The 27,339-nt window shown below is 39.9% G+C and overlaps 1 protein-coding gene across 8 annotated transcripts in view; it reads right to left on the reverse strand.

Annotated features, from left to right (window-relative positions):
• The window catches only part of LOC126184970 (regulator of G-protein signaling 7), a 278,200-nt gene that overhangs the window by 195,346 nt on the left and 55,515 nt on the right, over positions 1 to 27,339 (reverse strand). For 6 of the 8 annotated variants that reach the window (XR_007536919.1, XR_007536918.1, XR_007536923.1 and 3 more), the window contains one exon: positions 16,302 to 16,542. The exons of the other annotated variants lie outside the window; for them this stretch is intronic. The gene's annotated coding sequence lies outside the window, so the exon portion shown is untranslated. Of the gene's footprint in view, positions 1 to 16,301; positions 16,543 to 27,339 lie in introns of those variants that run through there. 8 annotated transcript variants of the gene reach the window in all.

Raw genomic sequence — 27,339 nt, forward strand, 5'->3', positions numbered from 1 at the left:
AAATGAGGTGGCATATAAAATCAGTGGTGTTCTGATCAGTTCTCAAGTATTACTTGTCAACATAAAACCCATTCAAAATTGGATTAGCAGGAGAAGAAATGTATGATGTGTTCAGGGGTATCTTCAGTCAGTAGAAAGGCTTAATATTCTGAGAGTAGGCACTCATATCAAATCAAGTAAAATATTTCATCCCAAATAAATTTATTGAGTGACAGTGGTTAAATGAAGTTAGAAACATATGGGTTTGAATGGAAGAAATAATGTTGTATGGTTTATGGAGCAGTAAAGCAATAAGTTTTCAAGATACAAAGGAATTAAGACATGCAGCAGCTAGTGGGCACCGATTTACATCAATGGGGAAAGTTGAAAATTTGTGCTGAAATGGTATTCAAACTCAGGTCTCCTACTTACTAGGCAGATGCTCTGACCACTGAGTTATGCAGACACATTGATCATTGCCACTGCACGGACTACCCTTGCACACCTAGCGTCACACCCAAATTCTCAATTTAACCGCTCACTACTGATGTAGTGCTGTGCCCATTACCCTCATTACTTGCAGCACTTCACCGATTACCATAAGAGTTCAGGAGTGGTGTGCATCTGCACTTGAAAGGATCATTAGCTAGTCTCACTTTAATTACATATGCAATGTCTGTTTCATTTCTGTGGGTGTGGTCTGTAATTCAACTACATTCACAGTGTCACCAGACATCCAAAAAATACCAGAAATGTTCTATTTTAATGTTCTGTCTGATGTACAGGTTTGAATTTAAGAAAAAAATTACAGGCAATTTTATCATCATCATCATCACCACCACCACCACCACCACCACCACCACCACCACAACTGTTGTTCTTAATATTTTTGGAATCCTTGAAAAAAATTTTTAATTGTAAAAAATTACAACGGTGATATATACCAATTTTGACATATTAGAACATTGTGGGATACATACAGTTACCAGCAGTAATGTAGGTCTCATTGCTGAAAGTCCACAAACATTGTGACAAAGCAAGGCTCATAGTGGAATAGTAACAAAAGTTGAAGTCTCCTTGAAATGTCATTTTGCTGATCATTTTTCATAATTCTGAGACATCTCATTCTTTGACATACATGCTAAATTGTTGAAGACAATTTTTAAAGCAGGTAACAACAAACATGAAGCACAATGTCAAATTTCTCCAGCAGTGACATATGTTCCTATAGTACGGATAGATACCTTTTAAGTGGATGGTTTATCAGAGTATTATTCTTTTCAGTTCAAGATTATTTAGTATAAATCTGGGCCATATCACTGACCTTCACTCCCCATGTAACATATAATTCCCTTAAGACTTCAAATGCTAGTGGTTCATACATATGAGCAGCAGCAGGAATATTAACTGAGACTTCTTTTCCTTGGACTTCCAGTGGTGCTCAAACAGCAGAATCATCCATCTAGAATCTGGGAGCTCACAAGTAGTTGTTATTGCCCCCCCCCCCCTCCATTATTGAGTGTGGGATACCTATCCACTTTGCTTCAGTCATACAGTCAGCTGTACAACTATGCTGAACCTCTACTTATCGTGCACCAAGAAGGGCTCCCAACAGTCCTAGCTACACTGCCTTTGATGTGCGATCATTGTTATTTGCAAGTACAGATAAACAAGGTTGCACTGATTTTCATTTTTTTAATTTTTGATATAAAAATTAGCTACACAAAGATTAAAATTGGTTATGTTTAGTCTACAAACTCCACAAAATGATTGTGTGAGAGGATCTCGTACTATGTTTTTACACAATTTCTTTTTACACAGTTTACTTATCCCATATACAAGAATCTGTAGTCAGTTATAGTAACTGGATAGAAATAACCACATCTTGACAACAAAAAACTGATTACATGTGGATAACAACAAATTCACTTCTCACTGGAACAGACCTTTCAACAAGTTTGTGGGACCCAGCAAGTGTAATGCTAGTCACTCAACTGAATGTCTGATTAAACCAATGCCTGATAAAAGGACTTCTATTATAATTTACTTTCAGCTTGATCACATTAAATCCACAGTTTTAAAAAACAGGCAAGATTATAACATGCAGCTACCCCCACAAAAGCAAAACTGACACTTGCAAAATTTCTCCAGAACTGGCGTTACGAGTTGACATAGTGGAGCAAGCAGCGAACTGCTAAAGTTTCTATTACTGACATAAACGTTAACTGCACTGAATACCCTTTCTCTTAAGGGTATTTGTGCACCACCATAATCACCTGTTCCCTTCAAGTGTTAGCCTGCAGCGTCTTGGTGAAAGTCTCTAAAATTTCAGGTCATAAAATTATGTAGGCGACTCATGGGATCATTTGTAATGTTTTTTAGGGTTCACTGTCTCAATTTCTAAATCGTCTTAAATATACATTCCTTTTCGTCAAAGGAGCCTGGGTCACTTAAGAACAAGTCCACCGCACAACAGACTTAGATTTTTCAATGAACTGCAGGTAGTTCTCCTTGAGTTCCATGATCTGCGGACCAAGCTACTGTTTCACCCTTTCCAGCCACCACCCAACTTGTCACTGTAGTGCAACTACGTAACTGCTAACTCCGGAACTACACTATGTGATCAAATGTATCCGGACACCCCCAGAAACATACGTTTGTCATATTAGGAGCATTGTGCTGCCACCTACTGACAAGTACTACAAATCAGCAACCTCAGTAGTTATTAGACACTGTGAGAGCAGAATGGGGCACTCCACGGAACTCACGGACTTCGAACGTGGTCACTTAACTGGGTGTCACTTGTGTCATACGCCTATACACATTTCCACACTCTTAAACATCCCCAGGTCCACTGTTTCTGATGTGACAGTGAAGTGGAAACGTGAAGGAACACGTACAGCACAAGAGCGTACAGGCCGACCTCGTCTGTTGACTGACAGAGACCACCAACAGTAGAAGAGGGTCGTAATGTGTAATAGGCAGACACCTATCCAGGCCATCACACAGGAATTCCAAACTGCATCAGGATCCACTGCAAGTACTACGACAGTTAGGTGGGAGGTGAGAAAACTTTGATTTCATGGTTGACTGGCTGCTCATAAGCCACACATCACATCGGTAAATGCCAAACAACGTCTTGCTTGGTGTAAGGGGTGTAAACATTGGATGATTGAACAATGGAAAAATGTTGTGTGGAGTGACGAATCACAGTACACAATGTGGCAATCTGAAGGCAGGGTGTGGGTATGGCAAATGCCCACTGAACGTCTTCTGCCAGCGTGTGTAGTGGCAAAAGTAAAATTCGGAGGCGGTCTCTTATGGTGTGGTCGTGTTTTACATGGAAGGGGCTTGCACCCCTTGTTGTTTTGTGTGGCACCATTACAGCACAGGCCTACACTGATGTTTTCAGTACCTTCTTGCTTCCCACTGTCGAAGAGCAATTCAGGGATGGTGATTGCATCTTTCAATACGAGCAAGCACCTGTTCATAATACACAGCCTGTGGCAGAGTGGTTACACGACAATAACAACCGTGTAATGGGCTGGCCTGCACAGAGTCCTGACCTGAATCCCATAGAACACCTTTGGGATATTTTGGAATGCCGAATTCATGCCAGGCCTCACCGACCGACATCAATACCTCTCCTCACTGCAGCACTCTGTAAAGAATGGGCTGGCATTCCTCAAGAAGCCTTCCAGCACCTAACTGAACGTATGCCTACGAGCGTGGAAGCTGTTTTCAAGGCTAAGGTAGAGCCAACACCACACTGAATTCCACCATTACTGATGGAGGGTGCGACAAACTTTTAAGTCATTTTCAGCCAGGAGTCCGGATACTTTTAATCACATAGTGTACTTGTGCCTGGCTGCCTATTCTCTCATGGTCTCGACTCCCTGGACTCCAACATTATAGCTTGACACCAGAATGCACCCCGTATTAGTATATCATGTTGCCATACGTCAATCCGTACCTTATATTTGTGTGTCTATTACCTAATTAATCTTACCATTCTATTACTTCACACCATTCTCTGCTGAGTACAGAATGGCAATCATTCCCCTCCTCCAGAATACTGGGCTCCCCAACTAACAGAGTTCATCAGAGGTCATTGCTATTGTCCATTCACTACCTGCTTCAGCTTCTAAAATTTGTCAGTTCTGTATGAAAATGGCCAACACCAAAACCCAGCATTTACACCATCATTAAAATTTATTTTGTTCAACTAACATTATTATTGCATCATATCTATGCAGTAGACGTGATGCTTGGATGTGATTCGTGGCTCTGGAATTGCAAGACACGCATTTTATGTCAAGGCAAAGAACGAAGAAATTATACACCAAGTACTTGCATTGTGTTCTATTATCAAGTATACAGTGTCTACAAGGGCTTTATTGTTTTCTTTCTTGCAGAGGTGATAGTCTCCCAGAAAGTTCTTCCCCATTTTAATTCAGCATTTTAATTCCAAAGTTGGAAGTTTATATACCACACTGAAGAGCCAAAGAATCTGGTACACCTGCCTAATATTGTGTGCAGCCCCTGCAAGCACACAGAAGTGATGCAGGACAATGTGGCATGGACTCGACTAATGTCTGAAGTAGTGTTGGAGGGAATTGACACCATGAATCCTGCAGGACTGTCTATAAATCCATTAAGAGTGCGAAGGGTGGAGACCTCTTCTGAACAGCACATTGCAAGGCATCCCAAATACGCTCAATAATGTTCATGTCTGGGGAATTTGGTGGCCAGCAGAAGTGTTTAAACTCAGAAGTGTGTTCCTGGAGCCACTCTGTAGTAATTCTGGGCATTGAGGGGGGGGGGGGGGGGGGGGAAGGGGGTGATCGGCCAGGATGCTTACGTATGTGTCGCCTGTCAGAGTCGTATCTAGTAAGGGGACCCATATCACTCCTGCTTCACATGCCATACACCATTACAAAGTCTCCAGCGGCTCGAACAGCCCCCTGCTGACATGTAAGGTCCAAGGATTTATGAGGTTGTGTCTATACCTGTACATGTCCATCAGCTCGACACAATTTGAAACGAGACTCGTCTGACCAGGAAACATGTTTCCAGTCACCAACAGCCCAATGTCGGTGTTGACGGGCCCAGGCAAGGCGTAAAGCTTTATGTTGTGTAGTCATCCAGGGCACACAAGTGGGCCTTCGGCTCCAAAAGCCCATATCGATAATGCTTCATTGAGTGGTTCACACACTGACACTTGTTGATGGTCCAGCACTGAAATCTGCAGCAATTTGTGTAAGGGTTGCACTTCTGTCACATTGAATGATTCTCTTCAATCATCGTTGGTCCCGTTCATGCAGGGTCTTTTTCCGGCAGCAGCAATGTCATTGATTTGATGTTTTACTGGATTCCTGATATTCACGGTACACTCATGAAATGGTTGTAGAGGAAAATCCCCACTTCATTGCTACCTTGGCGATGCTGTGTCCCATTGCTCGTGTGCTGACTGTAACGCCACGTTCAAATTCTCTTAAATCTTGATAACCTGCCATTGCAGCAGCAGTAACTGATCTAACAACTGCACCATACACTTGTTGTCTCATATAAGCATCGCTGACCGCAGCAGCATATTCTGCCTGTTTACATATCTCTGTATTTGAATGCGCACACCTATACCAGTTTCTCTGGCGCTTCAGTGTAGATCAGCTAAGGACAAAAGAATCATAATGATACTAGTCTTGACAGATATGCTGGAGTGTCTTGATATTTCTTTAAAAAAGTGTTATCAAACAACTTGGTGCAAGAACACATTTAATGAATTAAATGCCTCTGTCAACATTAATCTAGTAGGTGTTGGTTGCCTAGAATATATCCTCCAAATGGTATTCAGAATGAGTCAGACAGTTTAAATACTGATTTGAGATGTACTCTTCGAAAGTTTCATGACCACTTTTTGATAGAGACAGTAAGCGCAGAGAACTAAAAGACTACTGTGATTTTGTAACTATACTGAGAACAAGCTCTTTTGACATAAAGCATATTTATTCTGTTAACACTGTTTGGTATCACATACTTACTGAAGATAGTAAAAGAAAACTCTGTTGCTGGAATGACTTTTATACTGAATAGGGTGTGTTCCCTTTTAAGAAATAGATGTTGAGTTCTTATTTCTACAAATACAATGATAATATTGTTTTCTTCTAGAGAGGATTGGTCCTGAAGGACATAGCTAATTCTTTGAAGATGATGTCTCAGTGTCTGATTGTCTGGATTATTTAGTCCTGGAGCGCATCATTTTCAGATTTAAAATATTCTGAACTGATAAATTTAAATTTAAAAGTGTGTATACATATGTTCTGAGCTGTCTACAATTTCTGACTAAGAACAGTATTATGACTATTGGTGTCGGTGTTGGGACCCATCCTAGCTTTTTAAATAAATTTTTGTAACAAGATCTAACATCCTTTTGAAATGTAAATGGTAATGATAAATGGACTAGATGTATCAGCAACAATAAGCACAAAGATTTGACCTCAAACTGTGGAAACAGATTACCTTTTTGCTATTTCAGTGTGTAATGCAAATCTTGACTGTGTGGTGGTTTCACATTACTTTCTTGCTATTTCAGTGTATAATGGAGATGATAATGGTGAACGTGAGATTGTGTCATTAATATCAGCCCAGTGGATAAATGAAGAACATGATGAAAATATGTACTTAGCGAACGGCAATATACACCGAAGTGCCAAAGAAATTGGTACAGGCATCCATATTCAAGTACAGAGAAATGTAAACAGGCAGAATACGGCACTGTGATCTGCACCACCTATATAAGACAATAAGTTTCTGGCGCAGTTGTTAGATCAGTAACTGCTTCTAAAATGTCAGGTTATCAAGATTTAAGTGAGTTTGAACGTGTAATTATACTTGGTGCACAAGCAATGGGACACAGCATCTACAAGGTAGCGATGAAGAGGGATTTTCCAGTACAACCATTTCACGAATGTACCGTGAATATAAGGAATCCAGAAAAACATCAAACTTCCGACATTGCTGTGGCTGTAAAAAGTTCCTGCATGAACAGGACCAAAGACAACTGAAGAGAATCGTTCAATATGACAGAAGTGCAACCCTTCTGCAAATTGCTGCAGATTTCAATACTGGACCATCAACAAGTGTCAGTGTGTGAACCATTCAATGAAACATGATTGATATGGGCTTTCGGAGCCAAAGGTCCATTTGTGTACCCTTGATGACTGCACGACACAAAGCTTTATGTCTCGCCTGTGTCCATCAACAATGACATTGGACTGTTGAGGACTGGAAACATGTTGCCTGGTTGGACGAGTCTTGTTTCAAACTGTATCCAGCGGATGGACATGTACGGGTATGGAGACAACCTCATGAATCCATGGACCCTGCATGTCAGCAGGGGTCTGTTCAAGCTGGTGGAGGCTCTGTAATGGTGCAGGACATGTGCAGTTGGAGCGATATGGGATCTCTGATACGTCTAGATACGACTTTGACAGGTGACATGTACAGTACGTAAGCATCCTGTCTGACACCTGCATCCATTCATGTCCATTGTGCATTATGATAGTCTTGGGCAATTCCAGCAGGACAATGTGACACCCCACACATGTAGAATTGCTACAGAGTGGCTCCAGGAACATTCTTCTGAGTTCAAACACTTTCACTGGCCACCAAACTCCCCAGACATGACCACTGAGCATATCTGGGATTTCTTGTAACGTGCTGTTCAAAAGAGATCTCCACCCCTCGTACTCTTACGGATTTATGGACAGCCCTGCAGGATTCATGGTGTCAATTCCCTCCAGCACTACTTCAGACATTAGTCGAGTCCATGCCACGTCGTGCTGTGGCTCTTCTGCATTCTCGTGGCAGTTGTACACAACATTAGGCAGATGTACCAGCTTCTTTGGCTCTTCAGTGTATTACTTAAATATGACCTCAAGAATGTAAGCTACTCACAGTTACTTCAAATGAAGGAGAGATAAGGCTAGTTCCAGAGAAAAATCTAACTAAACCTCCATAGAAATTATTAATATCTCTGTGTAAAGCATATAAAGTAGTTATGTATTAAAGCATCCAGGCAGATTAAAACTGTGTGCCAGACCGAGACACGAACTCGGGACCTTTGCCTTTCATGGGCAAGTGCTCCACCAACTGAGCTACCCAAGCACAACTCACGACCCATCCTCACAGCTTCAATTCTGACAGTATCTCGTCTCCTACCTTCCAAACTTCATTCTGGAAACATCCCCCAGGCTATGGCTAAGCCATGTCTCCGCAATATCCTTTCTTCCAGGAATGCTAGTTCTGCAAGGTTCGCAGGAGAGCTTCTCTGAAGTTTGGAAGGTAGGAGACGAGGTACTGGCAGAATTGAAGCTGTGAGGACAGGTCGAAAGGCAAAGGTCCCGAGTTCGAGTCTCGGTCTGGCGCACAGTTTTAATCTGGCAGGAAGTTTCATATCAGCGCACACTTCGCTGCACAGTGAAAATCTCATTCTGGCATGTATTAAAGCAATTCCATATTTTAGCTTTCAACATTTGAATTCTGGTGTATCAGACTGTTCTCCAGTATATCTTGCATGTTGAACTTTTGTCTTGCACATTTCGTTACGACAATCTGATAAACCTACACACTCATACCTATGCATTTCTCTGTTGTGTTTTTAATGGGAGAGCACAAGGTCTTAAAGAGAGGGAGGAAATTTTGGATTCCTTCATGAATTGTGACTACGTTGATTAAAGTGCACAACTAAGCCTAATGTGTAGTTTATGGGCTTCAGTCTCATTCAATACTTCTGCTCAACTCCTTTTCTGAATTTATATCCTGACAAAAGTGTTTTCAACTAATCTCAGATTTATGTCACTTTTGAAACTGAAGTAATTTTTTGGCTGGATCACTCAAATAACATACTCAATGGCTGTGAATGTGCAGGATTTCATCCACTTATCTTCTTTAATTGTTCCCAAAGGGGAAGAGAAACCTGATAATCTGATACTACTTAATACTCTTTTTGTTCTTGAAGATGTCCCAGTATGTAAAGGGAACTGTTGCATTGAGTTTCTGTTTCCTGAAATAATTTGTGTTGCAACACCTATAACAAACCTCCAATTATGCAAAATTATTTTTAGGTTACAGCTGTCTTCTCCACATTTAGGAGAAAATCACTGAGAAGTTCTATATCATCTAAAGACATGTACTTCATTTCCCCATCCATACCCTTCATCACTTACATACACTGGCTTGTGCACAACAAATATACATTGTCCAGTCACATTAATGTGACCACTTGTCAAAAGCCTGAATAACCACCTCTTGCAGTGCAGGCCACTGCAAGATGTGCAGGAAGAATGTCTGAAGTTCTGAAAGGTATTGACAGGGATAAGGAGTCATGCCGACTCCAGTGATGTGGCCAGCTGCACTAGGTTTCTCAGTTGAGGATCCATGTTGTGAACAAACTGGTTGAGGTGATCCAACAGATTCTCAACTGGGTTTAAATCTGGGGAGCTCTGTCGCGAGGGGAGTACAGTAAACTCATCCCGGTGCTCTCCGAACCATGGACATACACTGCGAGCTGTGTGATATGTTGCATTGTCCTGCTGTTATATACCATTGTCCTAAGGAAAAACAAACCATATGTTGGGGGTGGACATGGTCCCCAAGGATAGATGCATATTTATGTTGACCCACAGTGCCTTCCAGAATGTTGTGATCACCCAAGAAATGTTCTCTAGCCTGGACCCTTCCAACAATTGTTGCAGTGTGTTTGCTTTCAGATGTTTCATGCCAAAGGCCATCTGTGTGATGGAGCATAAAGTATGATTCACTGAAGAGGCCACTTGTCGGCACTCTGTGGAAGTCAAGTTGCAGTACTGGTATGCAAATTCCAGCCTTCATCGCAGATGAGCAGCAGTCAGCATGGGTGCAGGAACCATATGCCTGCTATGGAGTCCGACATGCAGCAACGTTCACTGAATGCTTATTGAGAACACACCATTGGTAGCCCTTCAGTTCATCTGGGCAGTAAATTGCTCAACAGTTGTTCATGTATTTGCATGTACCCATCTCCACAGCCATCATTTACCTTTGTCATCTACGGCCCGTGGTGCACCACAGCTGCCTCAGAGCCATTTTTGGGTAGCGCCATTTTGTCATAAACAGTATACTTTAGTCTTGGCGGCATATGAACAGTTTACAAACTTAGCCATTTCAGAAATGTTTCCACCCTTTGCCCGAAATCCAATGATTATGCCCTTTTGAACATCCGATAAATTGCTCCATTTCTGCTACGAAAATGACTGCACTCTTTTCCATGTCCCCCTGATATGCTTTATGTAACCTCCACTGCTAGTGCTGCCATCTGCCGTCTATGTGTCATTAGTGTATGCTAACCTCAAACATAAGCGGTGATCACATTAATGAGACTGGATCATGAAGATTTAGACTTTTTTTTCCTTTGTACATCCATAGTTGAAATGGAGGACAGTGGGACGTCAGCTGGTATAAATTTATATTAAAAAATGAAGAAATTCGTCCAGCTGTGTTTAAGGTGTCGATTTTATTTTGACAACTAGTTTCAACTTTGTAACAATGTCATCTTCAGGTCCATATACTTGTTGACGTCAACTGCGTGCGGCTGATACTAGAAGTCAGTGGTGAGATACGGACGTGCTCCATGTGGATGCTGCTTTCTCAGTGTTGTGAATATGAGTTACGGATGTGGGGAAAATAGCTATAGCTTGTTGTTTTCAATAATTTACAACTATAAATGCTGCAATGCTGTAGAAACTTCTACGATAGCTTCCTAAATTAAGTTTTCACATAAGACTAGACTGTTAGCTTATGATTCTGTTACAGCATCATTCTTTATGTCATAATCTGCCTGAAAATATTCACACATAAAATAAACTACACAATTTTGCACACTAACCACTGGAAAATACACTGAGATGACATAAATCATATGATACTTATATGCACATATACACATGGTGGTAGTATCGCATACATAAAGTATAAAAGGGCAGTGCATTGGCAAAATTGTCATTTGTACCCATGTCATCCATGTGAAATGTTTCCGATGTGATTACAGCCACACAACGGGAATTAACAGACACTGAATGTGGAATGGTAGTTGGAACTAGACACCTGGTAATTCCATTTCAGAAATCTTTAGGGACTACAATATTCCAAGATCCACATTGTCAAGAGTGTGCTGAAAATGTCAGTTTTCACCCCATTACCTCTCACCATGGACAACACAACAGCCGACAGCCTTCACTTAATGACAGTGAGCAACAACATTTGCACAAAGTTGTCAGTGCTAACAGACAAGCATCATGGCATGAAATAACTGCCGAAATCAATGTGGGACATACGACAAACATATTTTTTAGGACAGTGTGCCAAAATTTGATGTTAATGGGCAATGGCAGCAGACATAGGCCCAATGTCAGTTGCTAAGAGCTGATGGTAGGGTTCGAGTGTGGCGCAGACCTAAAAAAAAAAACACTGACCCAAGTTGTCAACAAGGTATTGTGCAAGCTGAAGGTGGCTCACTAATGGCGTTGGCAACGTTTATATGGAATGGACTGGGTCCTCTAGTCCAACTGAACTGATAATTGACAGGAAATGGTTATGTTGGGCTACTTGAAGACCATTTGCAGCCATTCATGGACTTCATGTTCCCAAACAATGATGGAATTTTTACAGATGACAATGCACCATGTCACTGGGCCACAATTGTTCGTGATTGGTTTGAAAAACATTCTGGACAATTGGTGAATTATTTGGCCACCCAAATCACCCAATATGATCCCATTGAACACTTATGGGACATGAACGATAGGTCAGTTCATGCATAAAACCCTGCATTAGCAACACTTACACAATTATGGATGGCTACAGAGGCAGAATAGTTTAACATTTCTGCAGGGGATTTTCAATGACTTGTTGAATTCATGCCACATTGAGTTGCTGCACTACATTGGGCAAAAGGGGCCCGACACAATACTAGGAGGTATCCCATGCCTTTTGTCACCTCAGTGTACTGTGAGCTGCACAATAATTATTCAACTTCTGCCAATCATGTGAATACTAACTCCAGCAGACAACATAGTAGGTCACACATTAAGCAGTTCCCTGAGTAAGTGCTACAAACAAGTAACTTCTCAAAATAGCCCTTGCCTTATCCAAAATTATTCATCCAATTTTTAAATTTATTTGATGCAGCTCTCCACGCCAGCCTGTCTTGTGCAAGCATCGTCATGCATACTGCAACCTTCATGCCTCTCTGGACCTGCTCACTGTATTCAAACCTTCATCTCCCTTCACAATTTCTACCCCCTACACTTCTCTCCATTGTTAAATATCTGCATCTACATGACTAATCTGTAATTCCCTTATTTTGATGCCTCAAAATGTGTCCCATTACTCAATCCTTTCTTTTATTCAAGATAGGCCACAATTTTCCTTTTTCCTCAACTCAATTCAGAACCATCTCATTTGTTATTTATTCTACCCATCTGATGATCTGCATTCTTCTTTCGTTCCACACTTGTCTGGACTACTTATCAGCCAATTCCATACAAAGCTACACTCCAGACAAATACCTTGCGATAGACACTTTCTAGCACTTCAATTGATATCAATTTTTTAACAACCTTATCTTTTTTCAGAAATGCTTTTCTTTCCATTGCCAGTCTGCAGTTTAAGCCCTCTCTACATCCACGACTAGCAGCAATTATATTGCTAGCCAAATATTAAAACTCATCTACTACTTCTAGTGTCTCACGACCTACTCTAATTCCCTCAGCATCATCTGACTTAACTTGACTACATTTCAGTACCTTTGTTTTACTGCTGTTGTTGCTGCTGCTGTTCATAACATAATGTCTTTTCAAGACACTATCCATCCCGTCCACCTGTTCTTCGAAACCCTTGCTGTCGGTGTCAGATTGAACAACACTGTGCATAGGCTACAACCCAGTCTCTCTCCCTTATCAGCAAATGCTTTCCTTTCATGTCCTTCAACTCTTATAATGAAGTATTGTTTCTGAACAAGCTGCAGATAATCTTTCTCACCCTGTATTTCATCCTTGCTATCCTCACAATTTGAAAGCATGTCTTTCAGTCATTTCACTTGTATTGAACAATTACATAACATACAAATAATTATCTGCACTAATTCATTTATTTATATGCCTACTTCAAAAATATGGTACCATGGAGTGCACTTTCAGTTATAACAATTCTCTCCATTTCCATACTCATGAAACAATAAGGTTTTTCTTACTGTTTGTGACCCAAAGTAATTAATATAATTCTTATAGGCATTAATGAACTAGGAATTTTTATGTTAAATTTGTTATTTGAAATGATTTCTTATACTTCATTTTCACCTCCTGCTGAAACTGCAAAACACTGCTTTCTTTATTAAATGAATACACAACACTGCACATATTGCACAATGATCTTGGGCTATACTGTTAAATACACACACTGCAACACATGCATATCAGACACACACACTTTGATGGGATGTGTAATGTAACACACTTTAGAGAGGGATAATATCTAATATGCTTAATGTTTTCTTTGGTTAAAAGACATCTTCTCTAATTTTAACAGCCTGTGGATGTAGCGCGAATAGAACTCTTTAGGTGGCAGTTAGTGAAGCAGATAGATGATGCCACTGTCTTCCTAGTGCTGGAAGTAAAAATCAGCAGTTAACACTGTGATTCCTTCCCCCTATTGATAGCCAGGTAGACTGTACAAGACAGGGTTTCTCCTTTGTCCTACCATCCGCCCCTGGTAGCTGAGTGGTCAGCGCGACAGAATGTCAATCCTAAGGGCCCGGGTTCGATTGCCGGCTGGATTGGAGATTTTCTCCGCTCAGGGACTGGGTGTTGTGTTGTCCTTATCATCATCATTTCATCCCCATCGATGCACAAGTCGCCGAAGTGGCGTTAAATCGAAATACTTGCACCTGGCGAACGGTCTACCCGTGCTATTTGAGACATGATAAACACAACACAACAAAAAGCTGCATTACACGAGAATAAATGCAACATTCAGAACAGCAACACACGTGGTAAATCTGCATCTGATTTTGAATTTTGATGCTAGGAGACTGTAGTTACTAATTTACAATCTTCTGTGACAAGCCAGAGGGGTCAGATTGCTGCTGCCCCCTCCCGCCCTCCTTTGCAAGCACATAATCTACGCAACACCTACAGAATCTTAGGGACTTAACCTAATCTTCGAAAAGACGTACCACCATCAACAGAAGGTTTAACTGAGGACACAATCACAATCTGTAGTGATGGTTTATGCTCCTACCTTAACAGTGAAATACTGGACATGAATGTTTCTTTTACAAGTAGTAGTCAGGTATAGTGAGACTGGTCAGAGCAAGGTCCACAACATACATACTCCTATTGACTGTGTAGTAGAGGACATAGTAGGGTCAGGCAACTACCATCAAAACCATGGAGTGTTCTTTTAATTATCAATGATTCGGAGTGAAGTGGTGGTACAGTGTCTTGCTGAATATGCAGGTCCGCGAGGGGTGCAACAGGCAAACACTCAGTCCCTGTACTGCATAGACATCACACATACCAAGAAACCCAATTCATCCTACAAACTTCCACATACAAAGAAATCGGCAAATCCTAACACCTTTCTGTTGGATGTGGCCCATCACTCCATGAATTTTTCGATGCACTTTTACTGTCATTTGCTCATACTATTACGACAAAATTCTTCTTGGGATGATCTCTGTATCCCACACAGCAAAAGTATTTCTGGATGCTGTGACTACTCCCATTCTGCTACTGTATAACACTGTGTTCCAATCCAAACTAAACTGATTCCAATCATCTAAACATCAGTTGCTTACAGTACCAGTGGCAATTTTATCTGGAATGAAGTACTCACAATAAATCCTTGAAAACACTGTTCACTAGAGCACCTGCACAAGTCTGGGGACAATGCAACTTGTACCTGGCAAAGAAAGTTTGTCATCAAATGCACAGACACATTTGGTCACATACATCTTGCACACCACTGCTGACATCACAGTCATACCTTTACTTTAAATACACCATCAGCTGAGGCAACAGAAGTACTCCTGTGTCAATATGGAAGCTATAAAAAAATCAATTTCCAGTACTCATACATCATCTCTACAAATGATTTCTAATGATTATAATGATATGATATTCAATGCACTTTCTTTTGCATGGCACATATTTAGTCTATCATAAACCTGACCAGCTTCTCCACTTTTAGTTAAATCTTTCTTTACCAGTTAATAACCCACCCTTCGAGCAGTGAAAGGATATTTTTTCCAACCATACAAACCTGCAATATCAGAATAAAAAGTACATTCTACAAATTACATTTAAAGATCAATTTATACGTGGGCATCCTTATATTGTGAAAAAGTTGAAATGTCACACTGTATGCTGTTATTATTGCCACCAAGACTAATTATAAAATTTAATAAATTATGAGCCAAAGAACGGAACTTTTTTCCACTTTGCAACTGCTACAGAGTAACTGATAATGTGTACAATTTCCACAAGGTTACAAACTTTCACATTCAAAGGTAAATCCTTGGATCCTTGGGGAGGGGTGGCAGGAGAGTGGAGGGAGGAGGAAGGAGGAAGGATGTGACGAGATGGGATTCAGACTGGACACACCAACAATAAACTAAGAACTACTATGTGTTTGGAGGATCCAATTAAATCTGATAATGTTGACTTATTAAATTTTGTATTACAAAGTTCTTACACTGAAGAAGACTACACTACAGTTCCTCCAATTGATCAATTCTATATTGTTCTAAAAAGAACTGCAACTCTTTTAGTAGCAGTTAATCATGGATGTCTGTAGTACCACATAGTGGTTTATGGAGAGGAAAGGAAAATATACCTGTGTGCCCTACAGACAATGCTGTTGCAGTATTTTAAGGCCCCTGAAATTTGCCAGTTACAATTATAAATAACTTGGAAAAAATTCTGTAAGCATTACACCATTCTGTGCACTATATTTACAAAGGTGTTGCTCAATGGCTTTACTCGTGTTTTTTACTGAGACAGATAACTGGTACAAAAACAACATAGAAAAACAATAATCAACAGCCACAATGACAGTGCTACTTTCCTAACCAATTATACATAAATTTAAATTTGTTCTCTTTTTCAAACAATGGGCATAAGGACACCGTTTGCAGAGGTAAGAAATTAAAAAAACTATTGCAATTGCATATCAGCAAAATGAACATGAAAACACATTGGAAAGGAAATGTCAGTAATAACAAACTGTTGTTTAGGAATTAATGTTTTATTAAATACAACACAATTATTTATACATATTATTCAACTTTGCTAGTTTGAAACGCTTGCCATTCTTTTTATTTTTTTCTTCCCCATAACAAGATGATTACAAAGCCATGTCTTTTCTCCACTAGCAAGACATTAATTTCTTCATGTTGCTCCATTTCACTTGTATCCTGTCACCATCTTCCTGTCACTTCTCTCACTACATACCAAGTCACACCTGAAACTGAACAAAAGCAAATTTTTAAAAAAATCAAGACGTCATTGTGAGGTCATCAGATTTCAAAAAAATAGATGAAAGCACCATCCTATCACTCTTCCCCAGCGCTCTCTCTCTCTCTCTCTCTCTCTCTCTCTCTCTCTCTCTCTCTCTCTCTCTCTCTCTCTCTCTCGTTTTGAGGAAAAAATGAAACATGTTTTCATTTTTACACATTAATCCATAGAGATGTCCTAAAACCAAAAGCTGTGTAAATCTGAAGAAATTTTATACAAACTGGAATAATAAGCTTGTCACACAAGCAGCCCAATACTTGACAAAATAAATCTTTTTTTTTTCCAATTATGGATTATATTTGCACCAAGTGTCCACACATGGTGTTGAAGATCAAATGGCATGAGGCCAAATATATAACAATTTCAACTGCAGCAGTTTAAGACAGTCATATAAAGTAAGTATGAGAACATAAATGTCTGACTACAGTGTCATTGGGAACATTTATAATGAAACTATTACAGTCAAACTCTCTGCACTGCAATATAATGGTGTGGGCTATAATTATTACAGTCTCCAAATGAACTACCACAATTACATTGGTGCAAGAAAAGAAAATGAAATGAAATGATCGTGTGGCATTGATGGCTGGGAGGCTCCGTCTGGGGAAGTTTGGTCGCTGAGTTGCAAGTCTTATTCAGTCTGTGCCACATGGGCGACTTGCACGCCAGTGATGATGATGATTAAAATGATGACAACTCAACACCCAATCCACGAGCAGACAAAATCTCCAACCTGGCTAGAAATCGAGCCTGGGTCCGCTGCATGTTAGGTAAACACATTACCATTCAGCTAAGCAGGCAAAAGAGCGGACAAAATCTGTACTCTCAAATGCTATACCTACCAAGAAATAAACATATGCAGTGATAATAACTATTCCCTCCTTGGTAACACAGAAAAATGATGTAGCTACAGACAGAAACAACTAAGTCCCAAAAGGCATTTGCGGACTGCATTCTGTGTGTCAAGAATGCAAAGTCATTTTCACATGAAAATCTGAAGACCAAATATACAATAGTAAGAAATTTGTTCTTTTCCTGTAACTTAAGGTTTGATATCTTTGTTAGCACGGTAACATCAAGTCTGTTACAATGAATAACTGACTCTAGATCTGTTTCCCAAGCACTATCTTGGCAATTTATTAGAATGAACTGGTGAAATATGAATAACTGACAAGAATTTATACAACCATTTCCTGATTTTATACACAGTAATTTAGTGCCGTGACCATTTGGTTTCCAACCAAGCCAATCTTTTTGAAAGCAGCTCTATCTTGTTTGCATAATTTTACCATCCCTTCCAAAGTACCAGAACGAAGAACTGTCTGCTGTAAATTTAAAATACTTTTTTAATAAAGATCACGTCCCATACAAGACAAGTAACGAAAAAGTAGGTCACAATAAAAATTACCAGTGTAGGCATCAATAATTGGTCAAAACTAACAATTAAAAGAAAATAATTATTTGTTATGAGCAGGTGTCACTGCATCCAATATACACAACAGGACACATACAACTAACAGGCGTACTGCAAGGTGTACCAAGTAATCAACGATCAGAAAAAATATATGTTTAGACTAAAGTCACTTTCTTTTTATTTCATCTTCTGGCTACCAGATTCCAGTAAACAGAATAATAATGTAAGAGAAATTTACAAAATGTTTTTTCTACAATAGCAGACATACGGTATACAGTGCAACCTTAAAATGTGTAGGTGGCCCCTCGCCCCCGTCTAGCATTCGTCACGCATCCTTCCCAAGTAGGTGTCAAATACTAAAAGTCAATATTGTGTTTTCAACAGATGCAAATTGCATCCAGCAGTGGTGAGTGTTCCCTATGTACAGAGCTTCATTTTTATTGCTTAAAGTATCAATGTAAAAGATAATTAAAACATAAAATTAGCACGAAATATGAAATTAGTCCTTTAACTGCTGTGCATGAATTAACTTTTCACACTCCGACACTCCTCACATGCTGAGGACACGTTCAAACACAGCCCCTGGATTTTCCTGAAGTGCTAATGACATGTTTATGTGCCCATTCCACTAACATCACACTGCTGTGGACAAGTCACTTCCATATCTCAGTGAATAAAAAAGTTTAGAGCATTTATCACACAGAATATGTGCCTCTTTACATGCTATCATTTGCAAAAAACCTCCTTTCGCTATCTTGAATCGTCTATGAAATTTGATGATTGTTACGACCACATGATTCCTGACGTGCAGGGACAGAAATGCGCTCATTGCATGACCACCAAATACACACTGAGGTGACAAAAGTCATGGGATACCTCCGAATATTGTGTCGGACCTCCTTTTGCCCAGCGTAGTGCAGCAACTTGACGTGGTATGGATTCGACAAGTTGTTGGTAGTCCTGTGGAAAAATATTAGGCTCTGCTACCTCTACAGGCATCCCTAATGGCGGAACTGTTGCCAGTGCAAGATTTTGTACACGAAATGAACTTCTGATAATGTCCCATAAATATTCCACGGGATTCATGTTGGGCGATATGCGTGGCCAAATCATTTACTCGAATTGTGCAAAATGTTCTTCAAACCAATTATAAACAATTGTGGCCCAGTGTCATAGTGCATTTTCATCTATAAAAATTCCACTGTTGTTTGGGAACATGAAGTCCAAAATTGGCTGTAAATGGTCTCTAAGTAGCCCAACATAACCATTTACAATCATTGACCAATGCAGTTGGACCACAGGACCCAGACCATTCCATGTATACACATCCTACACTATTACAGAGCCACCATTAGCTTGCACAGTGCCTTGGAGACAACTCAGATTGTGGCTTCGTGGGGTCTTTGATAGCCACACACTTACCCTGAAATCGGGCTTCTTTTAGCCTGGCCACAGTTTTCCAGTTATCTAAGGTCCAATTGGTACAATCACAAGCCCAGGAGTGGCATTGCAAGCAATGTTGTGGTGTTAGCAAAGGCACTCGTGTCAATTGCCTGCTGCCACAACTCATTAATGCCAAATTTCACTGTACTGTCCTAACAGATATGTTTGTCGTACATCGTATATTAATTTCTGCTGCCATTTAATATGATGTTGCTTGTCTGTTAGCACTGACAACTCTACACAAACATGTATCTTTTGGTTGTTAAGTGAAGTGACGGCTGTCAGCCTCTGCTTTATCCATGGTGAGAGGTAACGGGTGAAATTTGGTATTCTCGGCACGCTCTTGACACTGTGGATCTCTGAATATTGAATTCTCCAACAAATTTCAAAATGGAATCTCTCATGTGTCTATCTCCAACTACTATTCTGCATTCAAAGTCTGTTAATTGCCATTGTGCAGCCATAATCAGCTCAAAACCTTTACACATGAATCGTGTGGGTGCAAATGACAGTTCCACCAATGCACTGCCCTTTTATACTTTAAGTGTGTGATACCACTACCAGCCGTATATGTGCATGTCGCTATCCCAAGGCTTTGGTCACCTCAGTGTACAAACGAATACTGCAAGAATGAGATATTTTTCCTTCTAAATTTTAATAAAATTTCAATAACTTATCTACATTTCATACACAACACATGTGAGCTAAAATCAGCTATACGCAAAGTTTACACAAGGCTATAATGAAAAAGACAGCTTCAGCAAAGTGATAAATCTTTATTTATGATCCAACTAGTTTCGTGGCGTTAAAAGCCAAACCTTCAGAGATACATATTTCATAATTTATTTCAAAAGATAATCAGTCTATGATCCAACATTCTCTGTCTAATAAATGTTTTATCACATTTGTATGAAGACACTTGGATCACTTGCTGGTTCTCTGATGAATTATTCTCGGCTTATCAGCCAAGTGGTGGCGTCGTCTTGTCGCAATGTTTCAGTGAGTTTCGTACCCATCATCATCTGGCGAAGTGATTCGCCAGAAGATGATGGGTACAAAACTCATTGAAACGTTGCGACAAGACGACGCCACTCGGCTGATAACCCGAGAAGAATTCATCAGTGGAATATGCCGAGAACATATTCAGGTTATCGTTTGAAATAAATTATGAAATAAGTGGCTCTAATACCGCAAAACTAGTTTGATCATACAGATTCATCATTCAGCTGAAGAGGTCTTTTTCATCATGGTACAATTCTACAGCTGTTGATGCCCAACATACAAAATTTGCTATTCACACATTGCATTTTTCCCCTGCAAATTCTTTAAAATTTTGCACAATGTTTTACTTAATTTGATGCAGCACAGTACCTATAATGTGCAATGAAAAGCAATTCAGTCCTTTATCAAGTGAAGATATCAATCAGACTAAAATATGCAAAAAATCACATTTTTTCAGCATGTAATAATCTGATAAGTATTTTGTAATAATCAGGTAAGTATTTCACAGCAGCTGTGGTGGGGCTACTCCTCTTAGCACTGGTAGCAGCATCTGGTGAGCAGCACAGCGAAAACAAAGCCGCACTCAGCACAGACTGCAGAGAGCATGTCTCTAGCAGTTAAGAAGTTACATAATGAAACAATGAATAAAACAGTCCCCACTGTAAGAAAACATGAAAAGCAATATAGTAAATACATGTAGCCCTCTTTACATTTACATTTACTGTTAGTATACAATTTATATCACTATAAAACAACAATCTGATCATGAGTCTTTTAGAACACCCAGCGTTAGCTTTACTGAAAAGAAATCTAGCATGCAGAGGCAAGAGTGGTCCAATGTGGCCACATATTACTTGGCAACCACCAGTTGGCAATCTTTTGTCACATTTCCAGTTTCATGTTTATCCACGCAGTGTTCATGTGCATGCTGAGGCTCTCGATGGCACTGCATCGCACCTTTTCCACGCCATGTCACAGTTCAAAGACCATCAACGGCCATGAAAACCACTCCTTGTACATAACATGCAGCTGTGAAAGGCTACATCGATGGGATCCAATATTAGGAGACCACAAAGGAACAACACAACTAATTATTACAAACTTGCTGTGCTGTGAATATTATCTTATTGTGGCACTTTAATCCAGTTATTATAATCTGAACCTGATGGAGCTGTACACCTATAGGTGATGAGCCCATTTTACATCAATTGTTCCCTTCTGCATCTGCAACTTAAAACAGTATGTCAAGTGCATTTAAAACAGCACGGTGCTAGGGCCCCTATAATCTTAAAATCAATCTTTATGTCGATCAATTAGAACATAGTAAACAGTGGGCTATATTGGACTAAATACCATACTTTTGTATATAATAATAGTGTATAGGTTACGTTACGGGGAGTGGGAGGGGAGGAAAGGGAGAGGATGAAAAGATTCATGGTCAGAACGATGTTCTGTAGGGATATACGTACACCATATAAAACAGTAAATGTAAACATGGCTACATAGATTTGCTATTTTGACTTTAATGTTTTATTACAGTGGGGACTGTTTTATTCTTTGTTTTATTATGTTATTTCTTAATTTCGTATTTTACACTATTTTTATCTTTCACATTGATACTTTTTTTAAGAAGTAAAAATGAAGCTCCATACATTGGGAGCACTCATCACTGCTGGCCACAACTTGCATCTATCTGAAGCACAACAATGACTTTTACTTTTAATATTTGATACACATACTCGGGCAATGAGCAAGATGACTGCATGGCACGGGTAAATTTGAACTCTATACCATACATTTGCTATCACAGAGAAGACACATTTTGTAAATTTCTCTTGCATTACTATTTTAACTATCTTCTGAAAACTTTTGACCATGTGATGGCCTGTCTATCAAAACCAGTACCCAGTAGGCAAAATAAAAAGTTGCAACTACAGACAAAAAACACATTTTTTTCTGATTGTGTTGGTCGTTATTCCAACCAACAATATGTTAAGAATATGTGATCAATGACTGACAAGTACTTCGAAATATGTACTGAATTCAATCTTCAAAATGTGACATAAAAACAAATACTGTATTGTGTGGAGCCATGATGACTGCCTCTGTCTCAAGCAGCCACATTTGTTGTGTGTAAGCTACTATTAATAAAGTACAACAAGAATGACTACACAGTCTGATATCAAACAGTTGCCCTAACTGTGGAAGAAAGTCAAGACTTGACAGTAAACGCAAGTGTCATGTTTGAAGCAGCTGATTACTCAAAACAATAGTCAACCTAATTACCACATGACATATCCTTTCAAGTGCCATATGACCAAACATAGAATGTCTTCACAGATAAATAATGGTAGCAAAGAGTAAGTACTGAATTTACTCAAGGGGATTTGGTTATCTGTAAGAGCAAGATAGAATACAGAAAGGATTCAGATGAATGTTCTATGTAAGAACGATTGAGGTAGTAAATTCAGCAATACAGTTTCACCACGTGTGCCCCATGATGATAATGGACAGAAGCTCTACTGGAGTAATATAACATTCACGTTTAACATAAGCTGTATGCAGCCACTAGAAAATTATCATGTTACTGCAACAGGTATCAGAATAAAACAGTTGACAGCTTTGTTGGATGGAAATGATTTTATTTACGAATATCAGACTACTACTTTATCATCATCATCCTCATCCACCCTTTATCACATTTCCACCTCTTCACCAGGGTGTATACGCAGACATGGAAAAAAAATTCCCGGATTTTTCCCGGTTAAAAACACACTTTCTCCCGAGTGAAAATACACTTTTTCCATGTTAAGTGACAGTATACTTTTCCTTGGAACTGTAAAACTTATCAATCATTCGAATGCTTATGGTTTTATGCACGGGAGTAGAATTTCTCAGCCCTTTAGGAAACGAAACTCAGAAAAAAAGGCCATGTACACTACATATATACGTATTACGAAAGTATAAATTCGAATTCCACCAAACACTGCATGTTACTTTCCGAAGCATTGAAATCGAGATGGCGATGCGCTTTTGTAAGTCAGTCACAGCTCATGTCATGTGATCTCGCCAGCCGATACAGCAGATATTCATAGCTTAGGACATGTGATGTAGTCAGCCAATAACATTATCACTGTTAAGTAGCACATAAACACAAACAGGGAAAGTTAATGTTGTATATTAATATACATGGTGTTGCTACAAGAAAAGCAGAGCTTTCATATATAATACTAGTCTAGACGATTAATAAGCTGCAAGAGAAGCTAAACTTTCACGTATAATGTTGATATTTGCGTGTGTTACACTTTAAGACACAATACACAAATCTGCCAGTAAAATTTTTAATACCGACATAAATGTCTGATCTTCCAGGATCGAATTTTTTTCTAAATGGTCGTCCTCAAATAGTTGATTTTTCAATGAGAGTCAGACGCTCTGTGATTTAAGAAATTCATCGCACATTCTCGCACTTGGTTCACCTTGCACAAAAGGAAATTTACTTTGAAAGTAATGCTTTTCGATCAATCATTCACAATATTTTCCCGCAACCTGTTAGAAAGAAGTTTATTTCAGCACTTGCCAGAGAGCGCCAGATATCAGGCGTCACCGCACTTCCACAGCTATGATGACGCAGAAAGTCCGTATGTTCGTACTTGCAAAACATTAAAAGATCTTACATTATGTCAGAAATGAAACAAGACATCAGAGGAACTTTGTGAAACATTGTATGTATTGTATTGTATGTTAATGGGGACCTAGAAATGACAGAGAGGCTTCGTACCTGCCGCAACCGCAGTGGTCCACAACCCCCATGATGACTACCGCAGTCCACTTCATCCCTCCGGCGCCCCATACCGAACCCAGGCTTATTGTGCGGTTCGGCCCCCGGAGGACCCCCCCAGGGAACGTCTCACACCAGACAAGTGTAACCCCTATGTAATGGTGGTTTACGCGTACATGGAGAACTTGTTTGTGCAGCAATCGCCCACATAGTGTAACTGAGGCGGAATAAGGGAAACCAGCCCGCATTTGCTGAGGCAGATGGAAAACCGCCTAAAAACCATCCGGTTCACCGGACCACCACACAAATCCGCCAGACAGATTTGTGCCGGGGACCAGGCACTCCTTTCCACACAGAAAGCCGTGCGTTAGACCGCACAGCCAACCGGGCAGGCTCGTGAACCATACTAAAATGCATAATTCGGCTTAAAGTGCACATTCGTATGTCCAGATTCGTATGTCCAGATTCGTATGTCCAGATTCGTATGTCCAGATTCGTATGTCCAGATTCGTATGTCCAGATTCGTATGTCCAGATTCGTATGTCCAGATTCGTATGTCCAGATTCGTATGTCCAGATTCGTATGTCCAGATTCGTATGTCCAGATTCGTATGTCCAGATTCGTATGTCCAGATTCGTATGTCCAGATTCGTATGTCCAGATTCGTATGTCCAGATTCGTATGTCCAGATTCGTATGTCCAGATTCGTATGTCCAGATTCGTATGTCCAGATTCGTATGTCCAGATTCGTATGTCCAGATTCGTATGTCCAGATTCGTATGTCCAGATTCGTATGTCCAGATTCGTATGTCCAGATTCGTATGTCCAGATTCGTATGTCCAGATTCGTATGTCCAGATTCGTATGTCCAGATTCGTATGTCCAGATTCGTATGTCCAGATTCGTATGTCCAGATTCGTATGTCCAGATTCGTATGTCCAGATTCGTATGTCCAGATTCGTATGTCCAGATTCGTATGTCCAGATTCGTATGTCCAGATTCGTATGTCCAGATTCGTATGTCCAGATTCGTATGTCCAGATTCGTATGTCCAGATTCGTATGTCCAGATTCGTATGTCCAGATTCGTATGTCCAGATTCGTATGTCCAGATTCGTATGTCCAGATTCGTATGTCCAGATTCGTATGTCCAGATTCGTATGTCCAGATTCGTATGTCCAGATTCGTATGTCCAGATTCGTATGTCCAGATTCGTATGTCCAGATTCGTATGTCCAGATTCGTATGTCCAGATTCGTATGTCCAGATTCGTATGTCCAGATTCGTATGTCCAGATTCGTATGTCCAGATTCGTATGTCCAGATTCGTATGTCCAGATTCGTATGTCCAGATTCGTATGTCCAGATTCGTATGTCCAGATTCGTATGTCCAGATTCGTATGTCCAGATTCGTATGTCCAGATTCGTATGTCCAGATTCGTATGTCCAGATTCGTATGTCCAGATTCGTATGTCCAGATTCGTATGTCCAGATTCGTATGTCCAGATTCGTATGTCCAGATTCGTATGTCCAGATTCGTATGTCCAGATTCGTATGTCCAGATTCGTATGTCCAGATTCGTATGTCCAGATTCGTATGTCCAGATTCGGTTGTAAATTTTCTTGGAGTATCAGTACTGTATTATCTTATATTTGGTTCTTTATTATGGCATTATGCCATATGTGCTAGAAGTTTAGAGCATGCTCTTTTGAATGCAGTGAACAGTTGAAACTAGCCAATAGTGTGGAATTAAACACTTTGTTTCAAATAAATTGACTGCTTCAGTGGAAAAGATTAATAAATCCATATTTGTTTAGCAAACCGACAAAAAAACTTCATTGTTCTGCAAGGCGATTAATGTTTGACTGAAATTGCCACCCGGGGCAGATACCTCGGTTTGCTCCCAGAGAATATGGCAGCTTGCGCGCACCAGTAAAATTTATCTGGGTAGCATGTTGCTACTTGCTTCTACCGCTAACAAAAAACTGGTGCAAATGGCTCTGAGCACTATGGGACTTAACTACTCAGGACATTAGTCCCCTAGAACTTAGAACTACTTAAACCTAACTAACCTAAGGACATCATACACATCCACGCCTGAGGCAGGATTCGAACCTGTGACTGTAGCAGTTGTGCGGCTCCAGACTGAAGTGCCTATAACCGCTCGGCCACACTGGCCAGCCATACAGCTAACAGCCACACTTTTGTAGCCAGAAGCTGGAGAAAGTACATGTGCGACTCAACTGCGCACGCGCATGGGCCCGCTCGCAACTGCTCACACGAATCTAATGTAAACAGTTGTGACGTCATGCTCATCGGAGACAGTTTGTTGTTATGAAGCATTGCACAGTCTTCCTAAAGACTTTGACACATTTTGCTATTGGCAGACGCTTGTATGAGCACTGTTTTGTTGTGTACATGGCGCATTTCCTTCAAAACTTAGGTTTTATTTTAGTTTTTTCCTCTCGTTCGTGTTTTATTGCTGTAGTATTATTCTGCAGTAGCGGGATGCAGTAATATCCTTTGTTACAGTATTATTTCTTACCAGTCAAAATTACAAAAAATTAACAGAAAACTAAAAAAAAATATCCCAGAATTCTAAAATATTCCCAGGTTTTTCCCGGTTTTCTCCCGGATGAAAAAATTCCTGGGTTTTTCCCGGATCTCCCGGGTCGTATACACCCTGTTCACATATCTATAGCCACATCCATTTTTCTGTACTTATTTTTGCTTCACTTTACATCTGATTTATACTTCAGTTTTTCTGTCTTTTATTTGTAATTGTAATTACACGATTCATTTTTCTTTCCAGAAATAGATTTTGTCTTTTTTCTCCATAAGCTTTTATTTTTTTGTAATGAATTTATCTCTATATTATTCATAGATATATTCACGACCTGTTCTGCACAAACACTTGTTCAGTCAGCAGCTTCTTATAACAGAATAACACTGACATTTCTCACATATAAAGCCTCATTTTTTCAGGATAAATAGTTCAATTTTTTCAGGAATTTAAAAGATTCGAAATGGTCCTTTTCTGACTCCATTCATTTACTCAGAACAGGGTACAGTCTGATACTGTTGCACCTTTGCTTCAAGGCTGGCTAAAAAGCTGA

Source organism: Schistocerca cancellata, chromosome 4, assembly GCF_023864275.1.
Source record: "Schistocerca cancellata isolate TAMUIC-IGC-003103 chromosome 4, iqSchCanc2.1, whole genome shotgun sequence".
NCBI classification, from domain to species: domain Eukaryota; kingdom Metazoa; phylum Arthropoda; class Insecta; order Orthoptera; family Acrididae; genus Schistocerca; species Schistocerca cancellata.